This window comes from Thunnus albacares, chromosome 2, assembly GCF_914725855.1.
Source record: "Thunnus albacares chromosome 2, fThuAlb1.1, whole genome shotgun sequence".
NCBI lineage: Eukaryota > Metazoa > Chordata > Actinopteri > Scombriformes > Scombridae > Thunnus > Thunnus albacares.
Genome location: NC_058107.1, coordinates 17,988,113 through 17,995,387, shown reverse-complemented (window position 1 = coordinate 17,995,387; position 7,275 = coordinate 17,988,113). Strand labels below are relative to the sequence as shown.

General features: G+C 42.7%; 1 long non-coding RNA gene across 1 annotated transcript; it reads right to left on the bottom strand.

Annotated features, from left to right (window-relative positions):
• Positions 1-1,428: 1,428 nt before the first annotated feature.
• LOC122971123 lies at positions 1,429-4,661 on the bottom strand. The gene is made up of 3 exons (XR_006399408.1): positions 4,213-4,661; positions 3,183-3,273; positions 1,429-2,137 (listed from the first exon to the last, which is right to left on the bottom strand). It is a non-coding gene; the product is annotated as an uncharacterized LOC122971123 (long non-coding RNA).
• Between the last annotated feature and the right edge of the window lie 2,614 nt (positions 4,662-7,275).

Here is a 7,275-nt window from a genome sequence, read left to right as displayed (position 1 = left end):
AAGCATGAATGTGCATGCAGCAACCGAAGTACACATGCAAAGCACATGTATGTACTTAAAATGCTAAATTGACAACCAGCTTAACTAAGCAATAAAATGTGTGTTATGTGTTTGTGTATGAGAGACAGAAAGTGAGACCGTTAGAGAGAAGAAGACAAAGAAAGAGCCCCATGGCCTCCCATCTCAAGGAGGGAGAGTGATATAACTGAGAAAGCAAGAGGACGTGGGAGGCGAGCGGGTGGGTGAGGGGTGAAGGGGAGCCCATCTAAACTCATTTTGAAAATCAGAACTTCTTTTCTAAAGTCAGCATTTCAAATCAGAGCGTGTCCCCTCTCATTTAATGCATCATTTTGCGAAGTGATAAATTTGTGAATTAGACATACATCCTTTTTGCTTTTAAGATACTGGGCCTCATAAGGGAGGGAGCAGTGTGGAGGATTTAAGAGTGTTTCGCCGTGTCAAACATTAAAACCCACAGGGAGAGCATCAGCACAATTAGACTGGGGTGAAGGGAAGAGAGAGAAAAAAATCCACAGACAAAATCAGGATCTTAAGAGCAGCAGCGTTATTCGTCTGTACAGTAACGTGGTTATCTGTCGCGGGTGATCCTTTTAAACGCTTCGTTTGCAGGGATAAAAGCAGAGCGGAGGAAATAAACTTAGTTCTGCCTCCAATCTGCAAATCCTTGGTGGTCATGGAAGATGATCCCAATTTGCTTCTGAGCAGCACTGTCAGATCTCACAATAATAAATAATTTAAGACTTTAAGCGGCAATTATGCTCGATAAATGTGGAAAGCCTGTAGACCACTGCTTGCCGTAGCCAGACGATGCTGAGGTTCCTGCAGAAATACACCAGTCGCTACTTATGTCATAGCCAATAAATCATACAGAGAGGTTAATGAGAGACATTTGATTTTACATCAGGTATTTCCCAGAACCTACTGCAGGTCTTCAAGATTATAAACAAGGTCTATACATTTATTTATAAATCCTTGAGAGATGATTTGTTTGGCCTGGTAACACCATCACCAACACCTATTTTTAATTTGAGTGGGTGTTACCCATAACCCTAAAGTCCTGTTTGAGGTCCTGAAGACCTCACACCATGAAAAAAACATTGTTTTTTCAGCTTGATAATTCATAATTTTATGAGAACTACTTATGAACCTATGACTTGTTTCAGAAGTCGGCTGCAAAAACTGACAGTACTCCTGTTTGGAATCTCAGAGATCCCAGCTGTAATACATGCATAATTAAAAATGATTTTCATGGCTCTGTATGTGATTGGTGTTGACAGTGCTATTTACACCACAATACCCCTATCAGAAATGAGTCCATTTGGATTTCTAGCCCAGTTTGTTGCAAAAGGGAGAATTACCACTTCAATATTTTTCTGTGTATTGATTTTTGAGAGGAAGAAGAAAAGAATTTTTAAAAATTGTTAAATTTGCAGTTATGCTTATTATATTTACATGTATAGAGGTCGGCTCTTAAGGACCCAAAATAACAAGGTAGTAAAGCCAATATCAGCACAATAAAACACAACAAAATAGTTATGTATCATTGAGTAGGGTTGTATTTTTTTCCTGTAATTGACTGAATCATATACACACTAGCGTCACTGATAGTGAAGTTGAGACTGACACTTAGATGCTGATATGCGAAACAGTGATGTCATGCAGCTGATAAATGAAGTTGGGTTGTAATGTATATCAAGGTGTTTGCTGACCTGAGGATTCACAGGCCTACCTACTGTATATGAATAACAATGACTTATAAATACTTGCCGTACCGGAATTAAAACAAACTTTTGAACACAGACAAAATATTCCTTGAAACTGTTAAACATGCAATTTCAGATCATGTCAACCCCAGTCTGGATTGTAACCAATGAAACAGTCAGTCAAACAGCCAAGTAAACAATAAGTAGAAACAATCTGAGCCAAGGCGTGCAGGGAGATAGGGCTGTCTGGTTTCAGAAGGCTGTGCTTGGTTTTGATTTCTCTCTCTGTGGTGTGGTTTGTTCTCTCATGGGCTGTCTGCCTCTTCTGTAGCCCATGTTTGCCTTTTGTTTCTGCCAAGAGTATGCCAAATCATCAAGTCTCCTCCAGCTTCCACAGCTGCTCAGGTGAGACACTAAATGTAGAACAATAATTACACAATTTAACAATAAAGGATGGGAAATTACTCTCTATTGCTTGAAATGTTTGTTCTTTTTCATAATACAATGTCATTCAATTAATCTTTATAGAAACATAGATTTGAAGCAAACCTCCCCCCAAATCATCATTAGTTCTTTTTCTCGAAAGAAAATAGTGCCAACGCAGCATTTACATTTATTACTGACTGGGAGCATTTAATTCCACAATGTGAGTTGTGAGGTCTGTTAAACAGCCTGCTAATTTCATTTTTAGGCAGGCAAAGGCTGCAGAGGGAAACAAAGCCAGAGAGCACCAGAAACTGAGACAGACAGTCTGCGAGAGAGAGAGGCTGTGAAGTTTAGATTTTGGCCTGAATCACTATTTACCTAGAAGAGTCACTGTGTCCATTTGGCCTAGATGTTTTGGTGGCCACTGGAATCCAGTTTGTGAATACCTGCATTGAGCCACTGGGGCAGAGGCAACGCTGTGAGGCCACGGACAGGCAGGAGCCACTGGTCACCACAGTTTGAACATGGTGCCCTCATGCTGTTTGCTCCTCTGCCGCCTCCTCTCCTGTATGGCCACCACTGTGTTTGCTCATGCGTGGATATGAAATAGCAGCAAATATGATGTGATGTGTGGAACTGAGTGCCATCTTGCAGGAACCAAGATGCATGTTTATTTTATTTTGTGATATTTTTTTAAATGTGTGAATGTTTGTCCATACAATCCCGGTATAAAAATGAGCATAAATTATTCATCATGAAAGGTTGAGTGGTAAAAGACCATGTTGTTTAAAGTAATTTGATTTTGATTAATTTTATCATGTTGTCACGCGCTAGGTAGTACTGGTAGAATGATTTGTTTTAGGTCCAGGGATTTAATTACCATTTAGCTTTCTAGCTGTACTAGCTACTACCAGGCCACAACATAGCCTTAATGCTTTAGTTGCCAATCAACAAGAAAAGGATGCAGGCTTTACCTGAACCCCAGCTAGCTAAAATAGCTTTCCGCTGTTCGTTTCCTAAAGGGTTACTCACCAGACCGCATGGTGGGCCAGACTGCTCCACTCCTGTCCGCTCTGGTCCTCTTCTCATCTCAACAACCGTGCACTGTGCTCGGCATTGGTTTCTGTTCATTTAGGTAACAAATAGACACAGACAGAAACCAAATAACTTTAGGGATGAAGGTTTTTCATCACAGCCTCAGATTTAAAAGATCATTTAAAATGTCACATTTAATCAAAGATTCCAAAGAATGCACATAAATTAACATCAATATGTCATGCAGTTTCCCCAAAATGTTAACTACATGTTATCTAAACAAATAATCCAGTAGTTCATTTTGAAATAACTAATTTCAGTGCTCAAAAAGCAGCAAATAAAGTAATTGTTGCCAGATAATAATGACTATATCAGCCACAGAAGTTGCACCAGTATCTTGCACTAAAGGCCAACACAAACGAGCGTTGAGCCTGAGTATTCCTAGAATACCATGGATGTGGCCACAGGGGAATGAAGAGAGCAGAGACAAGAAGAGAGGACTAGAGTGTAGGGGTTTGAAAGAGAGACGAGGGAAAAAGTGGGAATTCCCAAAGACTTAATTCTCCTCTGTTCTTTTTTCAAGGCCAACAAGGTCTCTGCTTTCCCTATCGTTAGAAGCTGCATTCTTACAGTGAAAAGTAGAGGAATGAAATGGCATTATTTGAAATGGCATTCTGACACTCTGCACTGTCGACAGAATCTTTTCAAGTTAACAGGCCATATAATTCATCCACTAAAATACTAGTCCCTTTCCCACAGGCTGGGGTTAGTCATGGAGAGCTGGAAGGACTGTTTGCTGTGTGTTGTGGTGGGGGCTGAAATAAGCTCATTATCAAATTTGACTATGAAACTGTCTCATTTCTTGGATGCATGAAATGTCCTGTCTCTTCTGTGAGGGTGGCTGGTAATGCTGAGTGGCAGGTACTCCAGAACAGCGCCAGAGTCCAGTCTGTCGCTAAGGTGATGACGTTATGGCAACCAGCTGTCAAACGGCTGGATAACCGCCGTCGTCGACAAAGACGCTCACCAGAACCAGATGCTGCTAGCATTTCCACCAATTAGGAGTCAGGAACAGGGTGCCTGTCGGAGAAGAAGGAGGCCAACAGTGAGCGGAGAAACAACACCATCACTGTCAGACACAGGGCTATGACCACTGAGGAACAACAGAGCTGTGGTAGAAAAAAAAACAGAAAAGAGAAAAGAAGGAGAAAAACACCAAGAGAAAAAGAGAAAATGAATTTCAGTGACGGTTGTCCTTGGTTACTAATTAATTAGGGAACTTCATCAACTTGTTCCATGAAAGAAAGTGAGAAAGGAGAAGAAATTCTTTCTAATAAATTAGAAAAAAAGCAGAATTTGCCACATCTGCTCGCTGACGTTTGCAATTTGAATTTGTTTTCCTGAAACGCTGAAAACTTTCACAACATCCCTTCTGACAAAAGAGAGAGACTAGATAGATAGATAGATAGATAGATAGATAGATAGATAGATAGATAGATAGATAGATAGATAGATAGATAGATAGATAGAGACAAACACAGAAGGCTACCACCTGACTCATCATTGTCATCATCATTGTAGTGTTAGAGGAACATTGAAGTAATGAGAGGGAACAACAGGAAGAGCCTTGCAGTCTGGCTTTTGCACAGCATCGTTACAGAGGCATAAATGTCCTCTGAACATGAAGAGCTCTGTTGTCTAGTCAAGCATGTTCTGAATGGAGAGTAATTTCATGTCCTTGTGTAAAAGTATACCCTATTGTTTGAGAATTAAGCACAGCGTATAGGCCTGTAATTATACCTCCACAATAGTGGGTTTTCAGAAAAGGGCTGGAAATAGCACTGGAGGGTTCCGGTCTGAGCTTCGAACTACAGAGCTACTAACAGGCTGACAGACTGTAAAATGGCAGAGAGCGGAGAATAGAATCAGAGGCTGCTATCGTTTTACTGCCTGTGGATTGGAGGGGGCCGCCACCATTGTCCAGTAACTTCCTGATTTGCACTGTGGAGCATGGTTTATAAATGCGGGTACAGTGCTATGAAAGCTATTGTTGAAGGCGGACTATTATAAAAGGACGTTTAGAGACGAGGACACAAGGAAGAGAAAGAAAGGAAAGTAAATAAGATAAAAGAGGATTGAGGAGGAGACAAGGAATAGAAACAACATGTAGAGAGAGGCCAAATAAGATTTTCTATCAGTCCCACCCCATAGCCATTTTGCATCCTGAAATAACATTATGCTTTTACCTCAATTTCATAAGTGAGCCGCCTGGCATGGTGCCTAACTATCCAGCAAATAGAGGGAATAATATCATTATATCATATACAATACAGGGAAATCCCAGTGGTGAGCAGACTGCATGAGCAGCTGTCTGATAGAGACAGTAGGCGTGCGCACGTCTGTGTGTCTGTATGTCTGTGTGCTGTAAAAAAGTGTGGGGAGAAGTGTACAGTAGTTGTAATGTGTGTGTGTGCATGTGTGTGTGTGTGTGTGTGCATGTGAGCGTCGTCATTGACTTTGGCTTTATAGCAGGCTCCCGGGCAGTACTTTACCTGGGACCTAATCAGTCAGTGAGCCTCACTACCTCCCGGGACCTCCCAGCTGGAGGGGTGTGTGTATGTGTGTGTGTGTGTGTGTGTGTGTGTGTGTGTGTGTGTGTAAGCGAGACTGAGAGAGGGAGAGTCTAAAGAGGGGCTGCAGACGGCTGTGCTGAACAGAACGGCCTTCTGGGAGCCACTTCAACCCCGCCTTCTCAGTTTCAGTGCCCACGGCTCTCTCTGACTGGCCACAGTCAAGGTGATCTTCTGTTCTGAAATACACACCTCCATAGGTACACACACAGGCACGTACATGCACAGACAACACAACGGTGCAGAAATATTACAGAATCATACAGACAGATTGAAATGTCGTTGTTATATTGATGTACAGGACACAAATCAAACTGTCATATATGGCTCATTCACACCCAAACACAGAAAGCACAAAATCGCTGAATGGTGGCAAATAGGTTCATATAATTTCTTTCCATAGGCAAATCTGGTTTGCGCCCAAATTCTGAGGGAAATGAACTGCACAAATTAATCAGCCATCAATGTAGCTCCTAACTGCTTCTGACAGTATTTACAGGACATGGCAGCCTTTGTCTGGAGCCGGGAGCAGAGTGGCGGTCTTACTCGATGAGGAGATGCTGGACGCCAGCCACGCTGAGCTTCAAGAGCCCCCTGGGCCTCAGTCCCTGGGGTGAGAACGGGTTCAGGGAGAAACCGCGTACCATGTCAACTGCCAGTCCGCAACCCTCCAAACGGCCAACCTCCACCTGGAGAATCACTTTACATGGTGAAAAAGAGGCGACGAGGTGGAGAAAAGGAGACCAGGGAGAAGAATGATGGTGAGGAGGAGAGGAAACATAGCAGGTTGCCATGACGAGGAAGCAGGGGAATAAAACACAAACAGAGGCGGGTGGCACCGGGGTTGTCAGCAGTGAGAGCAGTGACAGCTTCCCTGGCATGCCTGAAACACTCCGTCGAAGAAGTCTGGTGGACACAGAAACTTAGTCTGCTCCTCCTCTCCTCCACTCTCCTTTCGCCTACTCCCTCTTTCTTTTGTTTTCATTGAAACTTAAGCTTCTCAGCCTTCTGTCTAACATAAACTGTGTCGTGTGGTACTGTACCTTTCCCAACTAATACTCCATAGTCATGGTCCACTGGTTGTGACAGGAAGACCACCTGTGTCCAGGCAGACTGTGACCTAAATGGAGCTTATGGCAGGTCAGCTATACCATGCATGTGTGTGTTTGTGTGTGTATGCGGGCTCGGGGGAGGAGTACGTTGTGTGTATCTGTGCATTTGTGCGCAGTCTTGTATTGTTTCAAAGCGTGCTGTATATTTGCATGTGTAATGTGTGTATGTAAATTTGATTTTCTTTGTAGATCACATGCTTCCATCAAATCTGTTCTCCCAGCTCACAGATGGGCCTGACGGATAATGTTGGAAAGACAATAACTGCTGGGGACGCGCCGACATACTGTGGAGGACCTGGCAAAGGAGAGCTATTTGTAATGGGGGAAAACAAAGATGATATAAGATTT